The sequence below is a fragment of the Lucilia sericata genome, unplaced genomic scaffold (assembly GCF_015586225.1).
Source record: "Lucilia sericata isolate MDLA Ls3-8-SP2 unplaced genomic scaffold, ASM1558622v1 Contig002490F_arrow, whole genome shotgun sequence".
Taxonomy (NCBI): domain Eukaryota; kingdom Metazoa; phylum Arthropoda; class Insecta; order Diptera; family Calliphoridae; genus Lucilia; species Lucilia sericata.
The window spans coordinates 7,059-33,637 of NW_023996268.1; the positions used below are offsets into that span (position 1 = coordinate 7,059).

Consider the following 26,579-nt stretch of genomic DNA (forward strand, 5'->3'; position numbering starts at 1 on the left):
GACAAGAACCGCCAAATGTAGAGAAAATTTTGAGATGTAGTAAAATTGGTCTCAGGCCTACTATGACTTCATTTTCGGATTCGGCTAAAGCACTAATCTTAAATGTTAAATTTTTGCAGCTCTGGGCCTCAAGATCCCTATATAATGACACAAATTGCGTAAAATTAAAAATGTTTTTTGATGAATAATTATTGGTGCCAGCTCCATTCTGATCCCATTTTCGGATTCAGCATGGCATTTTACCAGGTGCGTTTGCAGCCAGATTCGGCCAGTAGTTCCCGAGTTTGAAGCAAAACTAAAAAAAATCATTGTTTCATCAATATTCCGGAAAGTTGTTTACTTTGAATAATTTGTGCTTTAATTTCGGAATCTTGAGGCCAAGTGCAACTGAAATTTGTCATTGAAGACTAATAACTATGCTGTATCCGAAAGTTTAGAATTGAGCTAAGTTCAATATTTCATAAAAATTTCAACACAAAAATTTTGAACCAAATAGGTATCCCGCAAAATTTCATGTCCCATTATGATATTTCTTACATATGTATATGTAAGGTTTTTGTCTTAGCTATCAACATTTTCAATTGTCATGACAAGAACCTAGGACCTAGGAACAAATGTACAACAAAATTTAAAATTTATTTTTGTTTTCGCTTTAATCTTTTAAACTACTGAAAGAATCTGACTTAAAAGTAACCTTTCAGGTAAAACCCCACTCCCAATCTGAATCCAAAAATGGACTCAGAATTAACCTAAGACCTATAATTTAATCAAAATTTCGGATTTCGTGACCGAAGGTGTCTAGATAACCAGTGTGTGTAAAAACACACCTATCAACTTACCTCTGTAAAAGGAGAAAATCTACAAAACTTTCTATAAAAAAGGGAAACTTTGACTAAAAATATTTATGAATATGAAATAGCTAAATTATTAGTAAGTATGCCATGCAAAAGTAAGTATAATTAAAATAAAATACAAAAATAACAACAATATAGAAAATATCATTTAGGGAAACCCTCATACTTTACCTCTTTGCTATTACATAAATTAACAGTGACATTTAACAGAACATACCATTCAACACCTACATACAAACTAAATTTCAAGGTAACTTTTAGTAAACAGAAATGTTAAATCATTAATAACAGCATCAGCAATGTTAAATCCCCCATACTCTCTGTTAGGTTCACATACTGTAAAATGTTTACTAACATTTAATAATGTTGTTCTCCTAGTGCAACTCTAATATAAAGTTAAGCGCATGTGTTGTTGCTAGATATATTATTATTTTGTTTATTATTGTTGTTGTTTATTTTATGCATTTGCTAATTCTCTAGTTCTCATGGTGAAATGTTAAATAAGTAAGAAATAAAAACAAAGAAAAGCATAGAAAAATACAAAAACAAATTAAATTGATGCGCTTTTTTTTTGTGTTCGCTGTTGGTCGGTCGGTTTTTTTTCGTTCAGTTGAAAGAAGTAATAGAGAAAGCAATAAAGAATCAACAGCATTTTTATTACTATTTCGTGTGTTTAGTACGTCGGGGAATTATTATTGTGTTGAGTGTGTTTTGTTAAGTGGAATTTCTATAAAAATAATTAATGTAAAATTAAGAAATTAATTTTAATATAATTTCATACAATTGTTAAAGATTTGCTAAGAAAATAGATTGAAACAAAAAGAAACGTGAAAAAAGCAGAAGTGTACAAGAATTTGCAGAAATAAAGTGAATCAACAACAAAAAATATTAATGCAAAATAGCTAGACCAGCAGGTGTAGTAAAAAGAAAGCAAAATCAAGACAAGACAAGACAATTCCCACCACAATTTGCAACATTAATAACAACAACAACAAACGGACTGAAAGTGCACTCGAGGAATAAGAAGCACAGGCTGTCAGGGTTGGAAAAATCAGTGGTATGGTAATTTTGACATCAATAAATATAGAGTAGTCTATGGACAAGCTTATAGACTAGACTAAAGACTAGACCGTAGACTAGGCTATAGCCAAGACTGTAGACTAGACTATGAACTAGACTATAGACTGGACTGTAAACTATACTGTATAATAGATTACATCCCAGACTAGACTTGTATAGACTAGACTATAGACTAGACTATAGACTAGACTATAGACTAGACTATAGACTAGACTATATATTAGACTATAGATTAGACAAGACTATAAACTAAACTATAGACTAGACTATAGACTAGACTATATACTAGACTATAGACTAGACTATAGACTAGACTATAGACTAGACTATAGACTAGACTATAGACTAGACTATAGACTAGACTATAGACTAGACTATAGACTAGACTATAGACTAGACTATAGACTATACTATAGACTAGATTATAGAATAGACTAGACTATAGACTAGACTATAGACTAGACTATAGACTAGACTATAGACTATAGACTAGACTATAGACTAGACTAGACTATAGACTAGACTAGACTATAGACTAGACTATAGACTAGACTATAGACTAGACTATAGACTAGACTATAGACTAGACTATAGACTAGACTATAGACTAGACTATAGACTAGACTATAGACTAGACTATAGACTAGACTATAGACTAGACTATAGACTAGACTATAGACTAGACTATAGACTAGACTATAGACTAGACTATAAACTAGACTATAGACTAGACTATAGACTAGACTATACCCTAGACTATAAACTAGACTATATACTAGACTATCAACTAGACTATAGACTAGACTATTGACTACACTATAGATTAGACTATAGACTATAGACTAGACTATAGACTTCACTATAGACTAGACTATAGACTAGATTAGACTTTGGACTAGACTATAGACTAGACTACCCTAGACTAAAACCTATGCTATATACTACAATATAGATTAGACTATTGACTAGACTATAGACTAGACTATAGACTAGACTATAGACTAGACTATAGACTAGACTACAGACTAGACTATAGACTAGACTATAGACTACACTATAGACTAGACTATAGACTAGACTATAGACTAGACTATAGACTACACTATAGACTAGACTATAGACTAGACTATAGAATAGACTAGACTATAGACTAGACTAGACTATAGACTAGGCTATAGACTAGACTATAGACTAGACTACAGAGTAGACAATAGACTAGACTATAGACTAGACTAGACTATAGACTAGACTAGACTAGACTATAGACTATAGACTATAGACTATAGACTATAGACTATAGACTATAGACTATAGACTATAGACTATAGACTATAGACTATAGACTATAGACTATAGACTAGACTAGACTATAGACTATAGACTAGACTAGACTATAGACTAGACTATAAACTTGACTTTAAGCTGGACTATAGACTGGACTGTACAATAGACTACAGACTATAAACTGGACTACACTAACTACATATTGAACTATAAGTTAGAGAACAGACTACAATATGGACTAGACTATAAATTAGCCTCATACTGGATTAAACTATAGACTAGACATGCAGTATAGAGTAAGAAAGACGAAACGCTTGATTATAGATTGTACTTTAGAGCATAATATGGACTAGACTTTTGATATTAGTTTCAAAATTTCGATTTTCCATGTCTGGACTGCATTTTTAGTTTTGTGAAAATAATAATAACAACCATAATAACAAAAGAGGAGTAGACAGACTTTGGTTTAGTAGTGGCACCCTGTTTAAAAAGTACTCTAGTGTGTTGTTGTTGTTGCTGCTGTAATATTTTTGCCTTAAACTTTGAATGAATACCGTTTGTTCGTTTGTATGTTGTCATTTTCTACTTCTTCTTCACCGTTTTAATAGTATTTACACTTTTTTCTTGTGGCGATGCTAATTATAATTATGCAAGTGAAAACCAATTGAATATAAAATACAATAAATAAATAAAAAATAACAAATAATTGAATAAAAAACGTGAAAAACTCAACAACACGAATAATAAATAAATAAAAACGATAAATAACACCAAAATAGATAAAAACAAGTATTTAGTGCATAAAGCAAAATAAAAACACAAAATCGCCAAAAGTCGTTGAACTAAAAAAATTACACACGTAACAACAAATTCTCATAACGGTACTTGTTGTAAAAACATAAACTTAAAAATATTGTTTTATAATTAATAACAAAAACAGAGTGCAATACATAGTTTTTTAATAAAGAAAAAAGAAAATCAAAACAAAATTGTAACAAAGTGTCTGTCTAGTTTTTTTTGTGACATTTTAGTGATTATTTTTTATTCATATTTTTGGACCCCAGACATTTACATACATACATATGTACGTATATACGTTGGACAACATTTATTCAACTAACGCGTGCTCTCTCTCTGTGTTTCTTTTGCAGCAGAATAATATCTCTCTATTTTTGTAACATTTTACTCTCGGTGAAACCTTGTTATTGGTCTAGTAAATAGAGTTGCCAGCACATTTTTATATATTATACATAATAAATTAAAATTAATTCAAATTTATTTAGAATTATATAGATTAGACTAGACTGGACTACAGTTTAGACTATACTAACTATATACTGGACTATAGGATAAACTACAAACTAGAATATGGACTAGATTATACTTTTTATAATAGATTAGACTATAAAGTAGACTACAAACAGGACTCGACTCTAAACTATAAAGTAAACACAGGTTCAACTATAGTCTAGTATAGACTAGACTTTAGAATATAGACTAGACTATAGACTAGACTATAGACTAGACTATAGACTAGACTATTGCCTAGACTATAGACTAGACTAGACTTTAGACTAGACTAGACTATAGACTAGGCTATAGACTAGACTATGGACTAGACTATAGACTATACTATAGACTAGACTATAGACTAGACTATACTCTAGACTATAGACTACACTACAGACTAGACTATAAACTAGACTATAGACTAGACTACAGACTAGACTATAGACTAGACTATAGACTAGACTATAGACTAGACTATAGACTAGACTATAGACTAGACTATAGACTAGACTATAGACTAGACTATAGACTAGACTATAGACTAGACTATAGACTAGACTATAGACTAGACTATAGACTAGACTATAGACTAGACTATAGACTAGACTATAGACTAGACTATAGACTAGACTATAGACTAGACTATAGACTAGACTATAGACTTCAGAATTAACCATTGAGTAGAATAGACTATAGACTAGAATATAGACTAGACTATAGACTAGGCTATATACTAGACTATAGACTAGACTATAGACTAGACTATAGACTAGACTATAGACTAGACTATAGACTAGACTATAGACTAGACTATAGACTAGACTATAGACTAGACTATAGAGTAGACTATAGACTAGACTATAGACTAGACTATAGACTAGACTATAGACTAGACTATAGCCTAAGACTATAGATAGACATAGACTATACTATAACAGACTATAGACTAGATATAGACTAGACTATCGACTAGACTATAGACTGACTATAGACTAGACTATAGACTAGACTCAGATTAAGATGTATTAAATAGAGTAGAATAGACTATAGATAGACAATAGACGAGAATCAGACTAGACTATAGCACTAGACTATAGATAGATAAGACTAGAACCTATAGACTGACTAAGATCGATATAGATATAGACTAGTACTATGACTAGACTATAGACTAGCGACTATAGACTGACTATAGACTAGACATAGACTAGGACTATAGACTAGACTATAGCTAGATATAGATAGACTATAGACTAGACATAGGACTAGACTAGACTAGACTATAGACTATATACTAGACTAGACTATAGACTAGGACTATAGACTAGACTATAGACTAGACTTATCGACTAGACTATAGACTAGACCTAGATAGACTATCGACTAGCCTATAGACTAGACTAATAGACTCGACTATAGACTAGACTATAGACTAGACTAGACTATAGACTAGACTATAGACTAGACTATAGACTAGACTAGACTATAGACTAGACTATAGACTAGACTAGACTATAGACTAGACTATAGACTAGACTAGACTATAGACTAGACTATAGACTAGACTATAGACTAGACTATAGACTAGACTATAGACTAGACTATAGACTATAGACTAGACTATAGACTAGACTATAGACTAGACTAGTAGACTACTATAGACTAGACTATTGACTAGACTATAGACTAGACTATAGACTAGACTATAGACTAGACTATAGACTAGGCTATAGACTAGACTGTAGACTAGACTATAGACTAGACTAGCCTAGACTATAGACTAGACTATAGAGTAGACTATAGAGTAGGCTATAGACTAGACTAACTATACTAACTATATACTGACTACAGACTAGAATATGGATTAGATTATTGTGTTTTTACAATAGACTATAGACTAGACTATAGACTAGACTATAGACTAGACTATAGACTAGACTAGCTTAGACTATAGACTAGACTATAGAGTAGACTATAGAGTAGGCTATAGACTAGACTAACTATACTAACTATATACTGACTACAGACTAGAATATGGATTAGATTATTGTGTTTTTACAATAGTCTATATAATAGACTACAGACTAGAATATGGATTAGATTATTGTGTTTTTACAATAGATTAGACTATAAAGTAAACTACAAACTAGACTATATAGGCTATATACTACACTACACACTAGACTATGCTAAAGATTCGACTGTAAATTAGACTACATACTAGACAAAACTATAGACTAGACTAAACGCTAGAATATATATTAGAGTCTAAAGCAGAATATAGAGACTTGTAGTGTAAATTTTAAATTTAACTAAAAAACAAAATGTGTTTTACATTTACGTCTGAATTTTTAATCCCAAAAATTAATATTTTAGTCTTCTCTTATCTATAACGCTGATCCTAACTGTGACAAACAGTTTGAAAAATAGGGTAAATGTACCAATAGTCGGCAGTTTAACTTTTTTCTCTTTTTCAAACTATCCCCCTAAAGAGTCGGAAAATGTTATTACGATGATTTTTAGTTATTTCAATTATGTGTTTAGTTAAGTTTTAGATCCATTTAACTTTTTTGAAAAACAAATAACTAGTTTTTAGTAATTTGTAAATTTTGTTAAAAACTCCACATTTTCCAATAGTCGGCACCAGTGTTCCTAAGTTCGACAAAAAATGTCCCTATAGTCGGCAGTAGATTTTTTGTTTGAAAAAACATATTTATTTATAGAAAAAAGTGATATATACACAATTTTCCAAAGAAAATATTTAATTAAATTTTTTCTATAGAAATAACTAATAATATCGTTTTTTCTGTAGAAAAATATGTTATAAACATAATTATAATTGTAATAAGTATACATAATAACATTTTTTTTCTATAGAAAAAGAGTTATACATGCAATTTTCTATACAATATTATATTTTTTGTTAGAGAAAAAAGTAATTTTTATAGGGAAAAGTGTTATATGTACTGTTTTTTAAAGAAAATCTTTATAAAAATATGCAATTTCCCATAGGAAAAAAATTAAACATAAGTTTCGTAGAGGATATTATAATAAGAACACTTTTCTATAGAAAAATTGTCATACTAGGAATTTTCTATAGAAAAAAATTGTTATACTCATAATTTTTTGTAAAAAAAACAGTTAAGAAGCAATTTTTGTTAGAAAAAATTTAGATATGCAAAATTTTTAATAGAAAAAACTGTTATACACATATTTTTTGTATAGAAAATTATATTCTGTAGTAGAAAATTGTAATCTTCTATAGAAAAAGCTATTATAGAAGTAATTTTCTATAGAAAAAAAGGTATACACACAATTTTTCATAGAGAAAACTGATATACACATAATTTTTTGTATCAAAGATTGTTATACATAAAATTTTCTATAGAAAAAAATTGTTTACACATAATTCTCTATAGAAACAAATGTTGTACAATCAATTTTCTATAGAGGAAATTGTAATATACATAAATTTTTTATAGAGAAAAGAGTTATACATAAATTTTTTTACAAAAATAACTGTTATACGTATAATTTTGAAGAGAAAATTGTTATATAGAAATTTTTCATAGTAATATACCCAATTTTTTCTATAGAGAAATAATAAATTTTAGAGTGCCGACTATAGAATACGTATGATCGAACTTAATACCCAGTAGTCGGCACCCCTATGCCGACAATAAGAATTCATAAAAAATTGTTTTCCTAATGGCGGCAGCGATTAAAATTACAAAAAAATATATTTTTAACTAACTTTTTCACTTTAAATTGAATATTTCAACTGTTTTCTTTCATTTAAATCAATTTTTGTCAAATAAATCATTTAATTTCATATAAATATTCACTTGTTTAAGGTGGCACTAAAACTAATTTTTTTTTTTTAAGAAAACTGACAGTACTACAAATGCTGCAAAGCTGTCACTAAATAACGTCAAATATAGAGGAAATTAGTAATCCTACTTAAATTTACTCATTTCATAAAGCAAAAAGACCATATTTTCTATGAAATATAGATCAAACCTTAATAAATTTGTACAGCTTTTCTTATTTATTTACATTTTTATGTAAAAGATGCCGACTACTGGGTGATGCCGACATTAGGTGCATTTACCCTATATCAAAATTTGTTAAACATTTACGTCTGAACTTTTAATACAAAAAGTTACATTTTTAGTCTTCTGTCTATAACTATGATCCCAGCTCTTAGCAAACATTTTGATAAAGATTTCAAGCAAATTCACCTTCGTGAGAAGAGGAAATTGGTTTTCCGAATTTTCGAACACTAGGCTTATATTGTTACCAAGTACTTTAAAATGTTAATTTATTTTTTTATCGCTGCTATTTTAAATATTGGACTTTTCATAGAATCTTATAAGGAATCTACGATCAATAAGTACATATTTCTTTCCTTGTAATAATTTTCTTAATATAATCAAAATGCCTACTTTGTATAATATATAATTATGTTAACATTGGCAACCCTGTCCGCTACTAATACATAATATTGATATTGTTGGCATTTTGCAGCCATTGCCCTTAGATTACAGGCAAACAACATATCCAACCAAATTTTTGCATAGAGATGCCAAATTTCTAACAAGAAAAGTAATTTATACAACAATTAATACATATACAACAACAGCAAATAACATATTTTTCTACAACAAAACAAATTATTGAAATATTTTGAGCAAAAAAAAAAAAACAAACTTTAATAAATTTTAGTGAATGTGAGTTTTTATTGTTTACATTAAATTTCCATAACAGACTGAGACTGCATTAGTGTGCCTATAAAACTTTACAACAACAACAAAAACTGATTTGCAAAAACAAAAAGAGTGAAATTCCTATTCTATAAAAACGTAACACCAACCCAACAACAACTACTTTATGCTAAATTAAAACTAGCAACAACAACAAATAATCTTCCATATTCTAAACAAAACAGAAAAGCATCCCAATTATCTTATCTCTATTTATAAAACTAAAAAAGATTTATAAAAAAAAAAAACAACAAAAAACCAACAAACATTAACTAATTTGTTTATATTCATGTTACTCTTATCTTAACGTAAAAAACAAAAACAGCAACTAGAAAAAACCAAAACAAATAATAAAGAAAATATCAACACTAACAACAACTACCGACTACAGCAAACACAATTTACAGAAATTCAAAACAAAAACAACGCCCGTTATTTTGCCATCTGTTCTTCTTACAGCAAAATCATAACAGAGCCAAGAATCAATAATAAAAACAAACAACGTCTATCGTTCGCGTTCTCTTAAATCGTTTTATTCGCAATAAAAGTCTCTCTTAAAGTGTAAACGAGAAAAAAGTAAAAACAATTGCCGGTTAACTTTTGACATTTGCTTTTAAACGCGTTCGCGTATATTTGTTTGAGTGTGTGTTTATAAATAATAAAAAAATAAAGTGTTTTTTTTCCGTTTCGCCCCCGCGTTCGATTACCGTGTAGCGTGAGTGTAAGTGAGAGTGAGTGTGTGTATTATTGCCATATCTATAGAAAATAATTAGAAAAAATAGTGTGAAAGTGTTTAAATTCTCATTCATCCCCATCACTTGATTTGTTAAGCGGTTAATTGGTTTAACTTTTCTAATCGTCTACTGGTAAGTGGCCATATTTTTAGTTTGTTGTTGTTTTTTAATTTTAATATGTATTTTAATTTAATACTGTTAATATAAGTTTTTAAATGGTTGCAAAGTTTTGGAGGGTTCGTAGTTGCCACCATATTACGATTGTTTTAAAAATTAAAACACAATTGGGGACTATTTCATACTGGTTCATTTCCCGAACGGTTAACTAACTACTTAGTAGTTGCTTACTTCTGTAACAACTAACTAACTAAAATATAAAAGTCCATTTTCTGGCTAAACTAGAGGCGCTAGGTCAAAAAGAAAGAAAATCTGTGATCACTTTAATTTCCCACCAAAATCGATTTTTTAGTGAAAACATAAAGGTCCATTTTCTGACTAAACTAGATGCGCTAGGTCATAAAGAAAGAAAATCTTTGATCACTTTAATTTCCCACCAAAAACCGATTTTTTGAGTGAAAACATAAAAGTCCATTTTCTGGCTAAACTAGAGGCGCTAGGGTCAAAAGAAAGAAAATCTGTGATCACTTGAATTTTCCATCAAAAACCGATTTTTTGAGTGAAAATATAAAAGTCCGTTTTCTGGCTAAACTAGAAGAGCTAGGGCAAAAAGAAAGAAAATCTGTGATCACTTGAATTTCCCATCAAAAAACCGATTTTTTGAGTGAAAACATAAAAGTCCGTTTTCTGGCTAAACTAGAGGCGCTAGGGCCAAAAGAAAGAAAATCTGTGATCACTTTAATATCTCACCAAAAACCGATTTTTTGATCACTTTAATTTCTCACTAAAAACTAATTTTTTGAGTGAAAATATAAAAGTCCGTTTTCTGGCTAAACTAGAGGCGCTACGGCAAAAAGAATGAAAATCTGTGATCACTTTAATTTCTCACCAAAAATCGATTTTTTGAGTGAAAATATAAAAGTCCGTTTTCTGGCTAAACTAGAGGCGCTAGGGCCAAAAGAAAGAAAATCTGTGATCACTTTAATTTCCCATCAAAAACCGATTTTTTGAGTGAAAACATAAAAGTCCATTTTCTGGCTTAACTAGAGGCGCTAGGGCCAAAAGAAAGAAAATCTGTGATCACTTTAATTTTTCACCAAAACCGATTTTTTTGATCACTTTAATTTCTCACCAAAAACTGATTTTTTGAGTGAAAATATAAAAGTCCGTTTTCTGGCTAAACTAGAGGCGCTAGGGCAAAAAGAAAGAAATCTGTGATCACTTGAATTTCCGATCAAAAACCGATTTTTTGAGTGAAAACATAAAAGTCCGTTTTCTGGCTAAACTAGAGGCGCTAGGGCAAAAAGAAAGAAAATCTGTGATCACTTGAATTTCCCATCAAGAACTGATTTTTTGAGTGAAAATATAAAAGTCCGTTTTCTGGCTAAACTAGAAGCGCTAGGGCAAAAAGAAAGAAAATCTGTGATCACTTGAATTTCCCATCAAAAACCGATTTTTTTGAGTGAAAACATAAAAGTCCATTTTCTGGCTTAACTAGAGGCGCTAGGGCCAAAAGAAAGAAAATCTGTGATCACTTTAATTTCTCACCAAAAACTGATTTTTTGAGTGAAAATATAAAAGTCCGTTTTCTGGCTAAACTAGAGGTGCTAGGGCAAAAAGAAAGAAAATCTGTGATCACTTTAATTTCCCATCAAAAACTGATTTTTTGAGTGAAAATATAAAAGTCCGTTTTCTGGCTAAACTGGAGGCGCTAGGTCAAAAAGAGAGAAAATCTGTGACCACTTGAATTTCCCATCAAAAACCGATTTTTTGAGTGAAAATATAAAAGTCCGTTTTCTGGCTTAACTAGAGGCGCTAGGGCCAAAAGAAAGAACATCTGTGATCACTTGAATTTCTCACCAAAAACCGATTTTTTGAGTGAAAATATAAAGTCCGTTTTCTGGCTAAACTAAAGGCGCTAGGGCAAAAAGAAAGAAAATCTGTGATCACTTGAATTTCCCATCAAAAACCGATTTTTTTGAGAGAAAACATAAAAGTCCGTTTTCTGGCTAAACTAGAGGCGCTAGGGCCAAAAGAAAGAAAATCTGTGATCACTTGAATTTCCCACCAAAAATCGATTTTTTGAGTGAAAATATAAAAGTCCGTTTTCTGGTTAAACTAAAGGCGCTAGGGCAAAAAGAAAGAAAATCTGTGATCACTTGAATTTCCCATCAAAAACCGATTTTTTGAGAGAAAACATAAAAGTCCGTTTTCTGGCTAAACTAGAGGCGCTAGGGCCAAAAGAAAGAAAATCTGTGATCACTTTAATTTCCCACCAAAAACCGATTTTTTGAGTGAAAATATAAAAGTCCGTTTTTCTGGTTAAACTAAAGGCGCTAGGGCAAAAAGAAAGAAAATCTGTGATCACTTGAATTTCCCATCAAAAACCGATTTTTTGAGAGAAAACATAAAAGTCCGTTTTCTGGCTAAACTAGAGGCGCTAGGGCAAAAAGAAAGAAAATCTGTGATCACTTGAATTTCCCATCAAAAACTGATTTTTTGAGTGAGAATATAAAGGTCCGTTTTCTGGCTAAACTAGAAGCGCTAGGGCAAAAAGAAAGAAAATCTGTGATCAATTGAATTTCTCACCAAAAACTGATTTTTTGAGTGAAAATATAAAAATCCGTTTTCTGGCTAAACAAGAAGCGCTAGGGCAAAAAGAAAGAAAATCTGTGATCACTTGAATTTCCCATCAAAAACAGATTTTTTGAGTGAAAATATAAAAGTCCGTTTTCTGGCTAAACTAGAAGCGCTAGGGCAAAAAGAAAGAAAATCTGTGATCACTTGAATTTCCCATCAAAACCCGATTTTTTGAGCGAAAACATAAAAGTCTATTTTCTGGCTAAACTAGAGGCGATAGGGCAAAAAGAAAGAAAATCTGTGATCACATTAATTTCTCACCAAAACCGATTTTTTGAGTGAAAACATAAAAGTCCGTTTTCTGGCTAAACTAGGGGCGCTGGGGCAAAAGAAAGAAAATCTGTGATCACTTTAATTTCTCACCAAAAACTGATTTTTTGAGTGAAAATATAAAAGTCCGTTTTCTGGCTAAACTAGAGGCGCTAGGGCAAAAAGAAAGAAAATCTGTGATCACTTTAATTTCCCATCAAAAACCGATTTTTTGAGTGAAAATATAAAAGTCCGTTTTCTGGCTAAACTAGAGGCGCTAGGTCAAAAAGAAAGAAAATCTGTGATCACTTTAATTTCTCACCAAAAACTGATTTTTTGAGTGAAAATATAAAAGTCCGTTTTCTGGCTAAACTAGAGGCGCTAGGGCAAAAAGAAAGAAAATCTGTGATCACTTGAATTTCCCATCAAAAACCGATTTTTTGAGCGAAAACATAAAAGTCCGTTTTCTGGCTAAACTAGAGGCGCTAGGTCAAAAAGAAAGAAAATCTGTGATCACTTTAATTTCCCATCAAAAACCGATTTTTTGAGTGAAAATATAAAAGTCCGTTTTCTGGCTAAACTAGAGGCGCTAGGGCAAAAAGAAAGAGAATCTGTGATCACTTTAATTTCCCATCAAAAACCGATTTTTTGAGTGAAAATATAAAAGTCCGTTTTCTGGCTGAACTAGAGGCGCTAGGGCAAAAAGAAAGAAAATCTGTGATCACTTTAATTTCCCATCAAAAACCGATTTTTTGAGTGAAAATATAAAGGCCCGTTTTCTGGCTGAACTAGAAGCGCTAGGGCAAAAAGAAAGAAAATCTGTGATCACTTGAATTTTCCATCAAAAACCGATTTTTTGAGTGAAAATATAAAAGTCCGTTTTCTGGCTGAACTAGAAGCGCTAGGGCAAAAAGAAAGAAAATCTGTGATCACTTGAATTTCCCATCAAAAACCGATTTTTTGAGTGAAAATATAAAAGTCCGTTTTCTGGCTGAACTAGAAGCGCTAGGGCAAAAAGAAAGAAAATCTGTGATCACTTGAATTTCCCATCAAAAACTGATTTTTTGAGTGAAAATATAAAAGTCCGTTTTCTGGCTAAACTAGAAGCGCTAGGGCAAAAAGAAAGAAAATCTGTGATCACTTGAATTTCCCATCAAAACCCGATTTTTTGAGCGAAAACATAAAAGTCTATTTTCTGGCTAAACTAGAGGCGATAGGGCAAAAAGAAAGAAAATCTGTGATCACATTAATTTCTCACCAAAAACCGTTTTTTTGAGTGAAAACATAAAAGTCCGTTTTCTGGCTAAACTAGGGGCGCTGGGGCAAAAAGAAAGAAAATCTGTGATCACTTTAATTTCTCACCAAAAACTGATTTTTTGAGTGAAAATATAAAAGTCCATTTTCTGGCTAAACTAGAGGCGCTAGGGCAAAAAGAAAGAAAATCTGTGATCACTTTAATTTCCCATCAAAAACCGATTTTTTGAGTGAAAATATAAAAGTCCGTTTTCTGGCTAAACTAGAGGCGCTAGGTCAAAAAGAAAGAAAATCTGTGATCACTTTAATTTCTCACCAAAAACTGATTTTTTGAGTGAAAATATAAAAGTCCGTTTTCTGGCTAAACTAGAGGCGCTAGGTCAAAAAGAAAGAAAATCTGTGATCACTTGAATTTCCCATCAAAACCGATTTTTTGAGCGAAAACATAAAAGTCCGTTTTCTGGCTAAACTAGAGGCGCTAGGTCAAAAAGAAAGAAAATCTGTGATCACTTTAATTTCCCATCAAAAACCGATTTTTTGAGTGAAAATATTAAAGTCCGTTTTCTGGCTAAACTAGAGGCGCTAGGGCAAAAAGAAAGAGAATCTGTGATCACTTTAATTTCCCATCAAAAACCGATTTTTTGAGTGAAAATATAAAAGTCCGTTTTCTGGCTGAACTAGAAGCGCTAGGGCAAAAAGAAAGAAAATCTGTGATCACTTGAATTTCCCATCAAAAACTGTTTTTTTGAGTGAAAATATAAAAGTCCGTTTTCTGGCTAAACTAGAGGCGCTAGGTCAAAAAGAAAGAAAATCTGTGATCACTTTAATTTCCCATCAAAAACTGATTTTTTGAGTGAAAATATAAAAGTCCGTTTTCTGGCTAAACTAGAAGCGCTAGGTCAAAAAGAGAGAAAATCTGTGATCACTTGAATTTCCCATCAAAAACCGATTTTTTGAGTGAAAATATAAAAGTCCGTTTTCTGTCTTAACTAGAGGCGCTAGGGCCAAAAGAAAGAACATCTGTGATCACTTGAATTTCTCACCAAAAACCGATTTTTTGAGTGAAAATATAAAAGTCCGTTTTCTGGCTAAACTAAAGGCGCTAGGGCAAAAAGAAAGAAAATCTGTGATCACTTGAATTTCCCATCAAAAACCGATTTTTTGAGAGAAAACATAAAAGTCCGTTTTCTGGCTAAACTAGAGGCGCTAGGGCCAAAAGAAAGAAAATCTGTGATCACTTGAATTTCCCATCAAAAACCGATTTTTTGAGTGAAAATATAAAAGTCCGTTTTCTGGCTTAACTAGAGGCGCTAGGTCAAAAAGAAAGAAAATCTGTGATCACTTGAATTTCCCATCAAAAACCGATTTTTTTGTGTGAAAACATAAAAGTCCATTTTCTGGCTTAACTAGAGGCGCTAGGGCCAAAAGAAAGAAAATCTGTGATCACTTGAATTTCCCACCAAAAACCGATTTTTTGAGTGAAAATATAAAAGTCCACTTGAATTTCCCATCAAAAACCGATTTTTTGAGTGAAAATATAAAAGTCCGTTTTCTGTCTTAACTAGAGGCGCTAGGGCCAAAAGAAAGAACATCTGTGATCACTTGAATTTCTCACCAAAAACCGATTTTTTGAGTGAAAATATAAAAGTCCGTTTTCTGGCTAAACTAAAGGCGCTAGGGCAAAAAGAAAGAAAATCTGTGATCACTTGAATTTCCCATCAAAAACCGATTTTTTGAGAGAAAACATAAAAGTCCGTTTTCTGGCTAAACTAGAGGCGCTACGGCCAAAAGAAAGAAAATCTGTGATCACTTGAATTTCCCATCAAAATCCGATTTTTTGAGTGAAAATATAAAAGTCCGTTTTCTGGCTTAACTAGAAGCGCTAGGTCAAAAAGAAAGAAAATCTGTGATCACTTGAATTTCCCATCAAAAACCGATTTTTGAGTGAAAACATAAAAGTCCATTTTCTGGCTTAACTAGAGGCGCTAGGGCCAAAAGAAAGAAAATCTGTGATCACTTGAATTTCCCACCAAAAACCGATTTTTTGAGTGAAAATATAAAAGTCCGTTTTCTGGTTAAACTAAAGGCGCTAGGGCAAGAAGAAAGAAAATCTGTGATCACTTGAATTTCCCATCAAAAACCGATTTTTTGAGAGAAAACATAAAAGTCCGTTTTCTGGCTAAACTAGAGGCGCTAGGGCAAAAAGAAAGAAAATCTGTGATCACTTGAATTTCCCATCAAAAACTGATTTTTTGAGTGAGAATATAAAGGTCCGTTTTCTGGCTAAACTAGAAGCGCTAGGGCAAAAAGAAAGAAAATCTGTGATCACTTGAATTTCTCACTTGAATTTTCTGGCTAAACAAGAAGCGCTAGGGCAAAAAGAAAGAAAATCTGTGATCACTTGAATTTCCCATCAAAAACTGATTTTTTGAGTGAAAATATAAAAGTCCGTTTTCTGGCTAAACTAGAAGCGCTAGGTCAAAAAGAAAGAAAATCTGTGATCACTTGAATTTCCCATCAAAAACCGATTTTTTGAGTGAGAATATCAAGGTCCGTTTTCTGGCTAAACTAGAAGCGCTAGGGCAAAAAGAAAGAAAATCTGTGATCACTTGAATTTCCCATCAAAAACTGATTTTTTGAGTGAAAATATAAAAGTCCGTTTTCTGGCTAAACTAGAAGCGCTAGGTCAAAAAGAAAGAAAATCTGTGATCACTTGAATTTCCCATCAAAAACCGATTTTTTGAGTGAGAATATCAAGGTCCGTTTTCTGGCTAAACTAGAAGCACTAGGGCAAAAAGAAAGAAAATCTGTGATCACTTGAATTTCCCATCAAAAACTGATTTTTTGAGTGAGAATATAAAGGTCCGTTTTCTGGCTAAACTAGAAGCGCTAGGGCAAAAAGAAAGAAAATCTGTGATCACTTGAATTTCTCACCAAAAACTGATTTTTTGAGTGAAAATATAAAAATCCGTTTTCTGGCTAAACAAGAAGCGCTAGGGCAAAAAGAAAGAAAATTTGTGATCACTTGAATTTCCCATCAAAAACTGATTTTTTGAGTGAAAATATAAAAGTCCGTTTTATGGCTAAACTAGAGGCGCTAGGTCAAAAAGAAAGAAAATCTGTGATCACTTGAATTTCCCATCAAAAACCGATTTTTTGAGTGAAAACATAAAAGTCCATTTTCTGGCTTAACTAGAGGCGCTAGGGCCAAAAGAAAGAAAATCTGTGATCACTTTAATTTCTCACCAAAAACCGATTTTTTGAGTGAAAATATAAAAGTCCATTTTCTGGCTTAACTAGAGGCGCTAGGGCCAAAAGAAAGAAAATCTGTGATCACTTTAATTTCTCACCAAAAACCGATTTTTTGAGTGAAAATATAAAAGTCCGTTTTCTGGCTAAACTAAAGGCGCTAGGGCAAAAAGAAAGAAAATCTGTGATCACTTGAATTTCCCATCAAAAACTGATTTTTTGAGTGAAAATATAAAAGACCGTTTTCTGGCTAAACTAGGGGCGCTAGGGCAAAAAGAAAGAAAATCTGTGATCACTTGAATTTCCCATCAAAAACCGATTTTTTGAGTGAAAATATAAAAGTCCGTTTTCTGGCTAAACTAGAGGCGCTAGGGCCAAAAGAAAGAAAATCTGTGATCACTTGAATCTCCCATCAAAAACCGATTTTTTGAGTGAAAATATCAAAGTCCGTTTTCTGGCTAAACTAGAGGCGCTAGGTCAAAAAGAAAGAAAATCTGTGATCACTTTTATTTCTCACCAAAAACTGATTTTTTGAGTGAAAATATAAAAGTCCGTTTTCTGGCTAAACTAAAGGCGCTAGGGCAAAAAGAAAGAAAATCTGTGATCACTTGAATTTCCCATCAAAAACCGATTTTTTGAGTGAAAATATAAAAGACCGTTTTCTAGCTAAACTAGGGGCGCTAGGGCAAAAAGAAAGAAAATCTGTGATCACTTGAATTTCCCATCAAAAACCGATTTTTTGAGTGAAAATATAAAAGTCCGTTTTCTGGCTAAACTAGAGGCGCTAGGGCCAAAAGAAAGAAAATCTGTGATCACTTGAATCTCCCATCAAAAACCGATTTTTTGAGTGAAAACATAAAAGTCCGTTTTCTGGCTAAACTAGAGGCGCTAGGTCAAAAAGAAAGAAAATCTGTGATCACTTGAATTTCCCATCAAAAACCGATTTTTTGAGTGAAAATATAAAAGTCCGTTTTCTGCCTAACTAGAGGCGCTAGGGCCAAAAGAAAGAAAATCTGTGATCACTTGAATTTCCCATCAAAAACCGATTTTTTGAGTGAAAATATAAAAGTCCGTTTTCTGGCTAAACTAGAGGCGCTAGGTCAAAAAGAAAGAAAATCTGTGATCACTTGAATTTCCCATCAAAAACCGATTTTTTGAGTGAAAACATAAAAGTCCATTTTCTGGCTTAACTAGAGGCGCTAGGGCCAAAAGAAAGAAAATTTGTGATCACTTTAATTTCTCACCAAAAACCGATTTTTTGAGTGAAAATATAAAAGTCCGTTTTCTGGCTAAACTAAAGGCGCTAGGGCAAAAAGAAAGAAAATCTGTGATCACTTGAATTTCCCATCAAAAACCGATTTTTTGAGAGAAAACATAAAAGTACTTTTTCTGGCTAAACTGGAGGCGCTAGGTCAAAAAGAAAGAAAATCTGTGATCACTTGAATTTCCCATCAAAAACTGATTTTTTGAGTGAAAATATAAAAGTCCATTTTCTGGCTTAACTAGAGGCGCTAGGGCAAAAAGAAAGAAAATCTGCGATCACTTGAATTTCTCACCAAAAACTGATTTTTTGAGTGAAAATATAAAAATCCGTTTTCTGGCTAAACAAGAAGCGCTAGGGCAAAAAGAAAGAAAATCTGTGATCACTTGAATTTCCCATCAAAAACTGATTTTTTGAGTGAAAATATAAAAGTCCGTTTTCTGGCTAAACTAGAAGCGCTAGGGCAAAAAGAAAGAAAATCTGTGATCACTTGAATTTCCCATCAAAAACTGATTTTTTGAGTGAAAATATAAAAGTCCGTTTTCTGGCTAAACTAGAAGCGTTAGGGCAAAAAGAAAGAAAATCTGTGATCACTTGAATTTCCCATCAAAAACCGATTTTTTGAGTGAAAACATAAAAGTCCATTTTCTGGCTTAACTAGAGGCGCTAGGGCCAAAAGAAAGAAAATCTGTGATCACTTTAATTTCTCACCAAAACCGATTTTTTGATCACTTTTATTTCTCACCAAAAACTGATTTTTTGAGTGAAAATATAAAAGTCCGTTTTCTGGCTAAACCAAAGGCGCTAGGGCAAAAAGAAAGAAAATCTGTGATCACTTGAATTTCCCATCAAAAACTGATTTTTTGAGTGAAAATATAAAAGACCGTTTTCTGGCTAAACTAGGGGCGCTAGGGCAAAAAGAAAGAAAATCTGTGATCACTTGAATTTCCCATCAAAAACCGATTTTTTGAGTGAAAATATAAAGGTCCGTTTTCTGGCTAAACTAGAGGCGCTAGGGCCAAAAGAAAGAAAATCTGTGATCACTTGAATCTCCCATCAAAAACCGATTTTTTGAGTGAAAATATCAAAGTCCGTTTTCTGGCTAAACTAGAGGCGCTAGGTCAAAAAGAAAGAAAATCTGTGATCACTTTTATTTCTCACCAAAAACTGATTTTTTGAGTGAAAATATAAAAGTCCGTTTTCTGGCTAAACTAAAGGCGCTAGGGGAAAAAGAAAGAAAATCTGTGATCACTTGAATTTCCCATCAAAAACTGATTTTTTGAGTGAAAATATAAAGGTCCGTTTTCTGGCTAAACTAAAGGCGCTAGGGGAAAAAGAAAGAAAATCTGTGATCACTTGAATTTCCCATCAAAAACTGATTTTTTTTCTGAGTGAAAATATAAAAGACCGTTTTCTGGCTAAACTAGGGGCGCTAGGGCAAAAAGAAAGAAAATCTGTGATCACTTGAATTTCCCATCAAAAACCGATTTTTTGAGTGAAAATATAAAAGTCCGTTTTCTGGCTAAACTAGAGGCGCTAGGGCCAAAAGAAAGAAAATCTGTGATCACTTGAATCTCCCATCAAAAACCGATTTTTTGAGTGAAAACATAAAAGTCCGTTTTCTGGCTAAACTAGAGGCGCTAGGTCAAAAAGAAAGAAAATCTGTGATCACTTAAATTTCCCATCAAAAACCGATTTTTTGAGTGAAAATATAAAAGTCCGTTTTCTGGCTAAACTAGAGGCGCTAGGGCCAAAAGAAAGAAAATCTGTGATCACTTGAATTTCCCATCAAAAACCGATTTTTTGAGTGAAAATATAAAAGTCCGTTTTCTGGCTAAACTAGAGGCGCTAGGGCAAAAAGAAAGAAAATCTGTGATCACTTGAATTTCCCATCAAAAACCGATTTTTTGAGAGAAAACATAAAAGTCCGTTTTTTCTGGCTAAACTAGAGGCGCTAGGTCAAAAAGAAAGAAAATCTGTGATCACTTTAATTTCTCACCAAAAAGAAAGAAAATCTGTGATCACTTTAATTTCTCACCAAAAACTGATTTTTTGAGTGAAAATATAAAAGTCCGTTTTCTGGCTAAACTAGAAGCGCTAGGGTAAAAAGAAAGAAAATCTGTGATCACTTGAATTTCCCATCAAAAACCGATTTTTGAGTGAAAATATAAAAGTCCGTTTTCTGGCTAAACTAGAAGCGCTAGGGCAAAAAGAAAGAAAATCTGTGATCACTTGAATTTCCCATCAAAAACTGATTTTTTGAGTGAAAATATAAAATTCCGTTTTCTGGCTAAACTAGAGGCGCTAGGTAAAAAAGAAAGAAAATCTGTGATCACTTGAATTTCCCATCAAAAACCGATTTTTTGAGTGAAAACATAAAAGTCCATTTTCTGGCTTAACTAGAGGCGGCAGGGCCAAAAGAAAGAAAATCTGTGATCACTTTAATTTCTCACCAAAAACCGATTTTTTGAGTGAAAATATAAAAGTCCGTTTTCTGGCTAAACTAAAGGCGCTAGGGCAAAAAGAAAGAAAATCTGTGATCACCTTAATTTCCCATCAAAAACCGATTTTTTGAGTGAAAATATAAAAGTCCGTTTTCTGGCTAAACTAGAGGCGCTAGGGCCAAAAGAAAGAAAATCTGTGATCACTTTAATTTCTCAGCAAAAACCGATTTTTTGAGTGAAAATATAAAAGTCCGTTTTCTGGCTAAACTAGAGGCGCTAGGGCAAAAAGAAAGAAAATCTGTGATCACTTGAATTTCCCATCACGAACTGATTTTTTGAGTGAAAATATAAAAGTCCGTTTTCTGGCTAAACTAGAAGCGCTAGGGCAAAAAGAAAGAAAATCTGTGATCACTTTAATTTTTCACCAAAAACCGATTTTTTGATCACTTTAATTTCTCACCAAAAACTGATTTTTTGAGTGAAAATACAAAAGTCCGTTTTCTGGCTAAACTAGAGGCGCTAGGGCAAAAAGAAAGAAAATCTGTGATCACTTTAATTTCCCACCAAAAAACGATTTTTTGAGTGAGAACATATAAGTCCGTTTTCTGGCTAAACTAGAGGCGCTAGGGCCAAAAGAAAGAAAATCTGTGATCACTTGAATTTCCCATCAAAAACCGATTTTTTGAGTGAAAACATAAAAGTCCATTTTCTGGCTTAACTAGAGGCGCTAGGGCAAAAAGAAAGAAAATCTGTGATCACTTTAATTTCTCACCAAAAAGAAAGAAAATCTGTGATCACTTTAATTTCTCACCAAAAACTGATTTTTTGAGTGAAAATATAAAAGTCCGTTTTCTGGCTAAACTAGAAGCGCTAGGGTAAAAAGAAAGAAAATCTGTGATCACTTGAATTTCCCATCAAAAACCGATTTTTTGAGTGAAAATATAAAAGTCCGTTTTCTGGCTAAACTAGAAGCGCTAGGGCAAAAAGAAAGAAAATCTGTGATCACTTGAATTTCCCATCAAAAACTGATTTTTTGAGTGAAAATATAAAATTCCGTTTTCTGGCTAAACTAGAGGCGCTAGGTAAAAAAGAAAGAAAATCTGTGATCACTTGAATTTCCCATCAAAAACCGATTTTTTGAGTGAAAACATAAAAGTCCATTTTCTGGCTTAACTAGAGGCGGTAGGGCCAAAAGAAAGAAAATCTGTGATCACTTTAATTTCTCACCAAAAACCGATTTTTTGAGTGAAAATATAAAAGTCCGTTTTCTGGCTAAACTAAAGGCGCTAGGGCAAAAAGAAAGAAAATCTGTGATCACCTTAATTTCCCATCAAAAACCGATTTTTTGAGTGAAAATATAAAAGTCCGTTTTCTGGCTAAACTAGAGGCGCTAGGGCCAAAAGAAAGAAAATCTGTGATCACTTGAATTTCCCATCAAAAACCGATTTTTTGAGTGAAAACATAAAAGTCCATTTTCTGGCTTAACTAGAGGCGCTAGGGCAAAAAGAAAGAAAATCTGTGATCACTTTAATTTCTCACCAAAAACTGATTTTTTGAGTGAAAATATAAAAGTCCGTTTTCTGGCTAAACTAGAGGCGCTAGGTCAAAAAGAAGGAAAATCTGTGATCACTTTAATTTCTCACCAAAAACCGATTTTTTGAGTGAAAACATAAAAGTCCGCTTTCTGGCTAAACTAGAGGCGCTAGGGCAAAAAGAAAGAAAATCTGTGATCACTTGAATTTCCCATCAAAAACCGATTTTTTGAGTGAAAATATAAAAGCCCGTTTTCTGGCTAAACTAGAGGCGCTAGGTCAAAAAGAAAGAAAATCTGTGATCACTTTAATTTCTCAGCAAAAACCGATTTTTTGATCACTTTAATTTCTCACCAAAAACTGATTTTTTGAGTGAAAATACAAAAGTCCGTTTTCTGGCTAAACTAGAGGCGCTAGGGCAAAAAGAAAGAAAATCTGTGATCACTTTAATTTCCCACCAAAAAACGATTTTTTGAGTGAGAACATATAAGTCCGTTTTCTGGCTAAACTAGAGGCGCTAGGGCCAAAAAAAAAGAAAATCTGTGATCACTTGAATTTCCCATCAAAAAACGATTTTTTGAGTGAAAACATAAAAGTCCATTTTCTGGCTTAACTAGAGGCGCTAGGGCAAAAAGAAAGAAAATCTGTGATCACTTTAATTTTTCACCAAAAACCGATTTTTTGATCACTTTAATTTCTCACCAAAAACTGATTTTTTGAGTGAAAATACAAAAGTCCATTTTCTGGCTAAACTAGAGGCGCTAGGGCAAAAAGAAAGAAAATCTGTGATTACTTTAATTTCCCACCAAAAAACGATTTTTTGAGTGAGAACATATAAGTCCGTTTTCTGGCTAAACTAGAGGCGCTAGGGCCAAAAGAAAGAAAATCTGTGATCACTTGAATTTCCCATCAAAAACCGATTTTTTGAGTGATAACATAAAAGTCCATTTTCTGGCTTAACTGGAGGCGCTAGGGCAAAAAGAAAGAAAATCTGTGATCACTTTAATTTCTCACCAAAAACCGATTTTTTGATCACTTGAATTTCCCATCAAAAACCGATTTTTTGAGTGATAACATAAAAGTCCATTTTCTGGCTTAACTGGAGGCGCTAGGGCAAAAAGAAAGAAAATCTGTGATCACTTTAATTTCTCACCAAAAACCGATTTTTTGATCACTTGAATTTCCCATCAAAAACCGATTTTTTGAGTGATAACATAAAAGTCCATTTTCTGGCTTAACTGGAGGCGTTAGGGCAAAAAGAAAGAAAATCTGTGATCACTTGAATTTCACATCAAAAACCGATTTTTTGGCTTAACTGGAGGCGCTAGGTCAAAAAGAAAGAAAATCTGTGATCACTTGAATTTCCCATCAAAAAACGATTTTTTGAGTGAAAACATAAAAGTCCGTTTTCTGGCTAAACTAGAGGCGCTAGGTCAAAAAGAAAGAAAATCTGTGATCACTTGAATTTCCCATCAAAAACCGATTTTTTGAGTGAAAACATAAAAGTCCGTTTTCTGGCCTAAACTAGAGGCGCTAGGGTCAAAAGAAAGAAAATCTGTGATCACTTGAATTCCCCATCAAAAACCGATTTTTTAGTGAAACATAAAAGTCCATTGCTACTAACTAACTAACTAACTAACTAACTAACTAACTAACTAACTAACTAACTAAACTAACTAACTAACTAACTAACTAACTAACTAACTAACTAACTAACTAACTACTAACTAACTAACTAACTAACTAACTAAACTAACTAACTAACTAACTAACAATAACTAACTAACTACACTAAACTAACTAAATAACTAACTACTAACTAACTAACTAACTAACGAACCTAACTAACTACTAACTACTAACTAACTAACTACTAACTAACTAACTAACTAACTAACTAACTAACTAACTAACTAACTAACTAACTACTAACTACTAACTAACTAACTAACTACTAACTAACTAACTAACTAACTAACTAACTAACTAACTACTAACTAACTACTAACTAACTAACTAACTAACTAACTACTAACTAACTAACTAACTAACTACTAACTAACTACTACTAACTAACTAACTAACTACTACTAACTAACTAACTAACTAACTACTAACTACTAACTAACTAACTAACTAACTAACTAACTAACTACTAACTAACTAACTAACTAACTACTAACTAACTAACTAACTATAACTAACTAACTAACTAACTAACTAACTAACTAACTAACTAACTAACTAACTAACTAACTAACTAACTAACTAACTAACTACTAACTAACTAACTAACTACTAACTAACTAACTAACTAACTAACTAACTAACTAACTAACAACTAACTAACTAACTAACTAACTAACTAACTAACTAACTAACTAACTAACTACTAACTAACTAACTACTAACTAACTAACTAACTAACTAACTAACTAACTAACTAACTAACTACTAACTAACTAACTAACTAACTAACTAACTAACTAACTAACTAACTACTAACTAACTAACTAACTAACTACTAACTAACTTAACGAACTAACTAACTAACTAACTAACTAACTAACTAACTAACTAACTAACTAACTAACTACTAACTACTAACTAACTAACTAACTAACTAACTAACTAACTAACTACTAACTAACTAACTAACTAACTAACTAACTAACTAACTAACTAACTAACTAACTAACTAACTAACTAACTACTAACTAACTAACTAACTAACTAACTACTAACTAACTAACTAACTAACTAACTCCTAACTAACTAACTACTAACTACTAACTAACTACTAACTAACTAACTACCTAACTAACTAACTACTAACTAACTAACTAACTAACTAACTAACTAACTACTAACTAACTAACTAACTAACCACTAACTAACTAACTAACTAACTAACTAACTAACTAACTAACTAACTAACTAACTAACTACTAACTAACTAACTAACTAACTAACTAACTAACTAACTAACTAACTAACTAAACTAACTAACTAACTAACTAACTAACTAACTAACTACTAACCTAACTAACTAACTAACGAACTAACTAACTAACTAACTAACTAACTAACTAACTAACTAACTAACTAACTAACTAACTAACTAACAACTAACTAACTACCTAACTAACTAACTAACTAAACTAACTAACTAACTACTAACTAACTAACTAACTAACTAACTAACTACTACTAACTAACTAACTAACTACTAACTAACTAACTAACTAACTAACTAACTAACTAACTACTACTAACTACTAACTAACTAACTAACTAACTACTAACTAACTACTAACTAACTAACTAACTAACTAACTAACTAACTAACTAACTAACTAACTAACTAACTAACTAACTAACTACTAACTAACTAACTAACTAACTAACTAACGAACTAACTAACTAACTAACTAACTAACTAACTAACTAACTAACTAACTAACTAACTAACTAACTAACTAACTAACTAACTAACTAACTAACTAACTAACTAACTAACTAACTAACTAACTAACTAACTAACTAACTAACTAACTGTTCTGGAGGCATTTCGTTTAAAAGTTAATCTTTTCACATAAAACTATTAACATCGACACAACAACCTTGCATTCTATAATTTATATGAACAAAAAAAGTTTAATAAAATTTCTAAAATTACTTCTATTTTATATCTTTGTAGATTTATCATCAATGATGCATCAGCCACGTTATAGTCCAGCTCAAACTTTACCTCAAGTACCTCCACATGGAGGTATGAGGCCACCGTTACAACAACCAACACGTCCTCCAACATTTGCCAATGTAAGT

General features: G+C 32.0%; 1 long non-coding RNA gene across 2 annotated transcripts; it reads left to right on the forward strand.

Moving 5' to 3' along the window:
* Nucleotides 1-1,480: 1,480 nt before the first annotated feature.
* On the forward strand, nucleotides 1,481-26,579 carry LOC119614007. 2 transcript variants are annotated; one of them, XR_005232290.1, is made up of 4 exons: nucleotides 1,481-1,768; nucleotides 3,827-4,431; nucleotides 9,036-10,137; nucleotides 26,452-26,579. It is a non-coding gene; the product is annotated as an uncharacterized LOC119614007 (long non-coding RNA). The 2 variants fall into 2 exon arrangements; XR_005232291.1 differs by having other exon boundaries at nucleotides 1,490-1,598.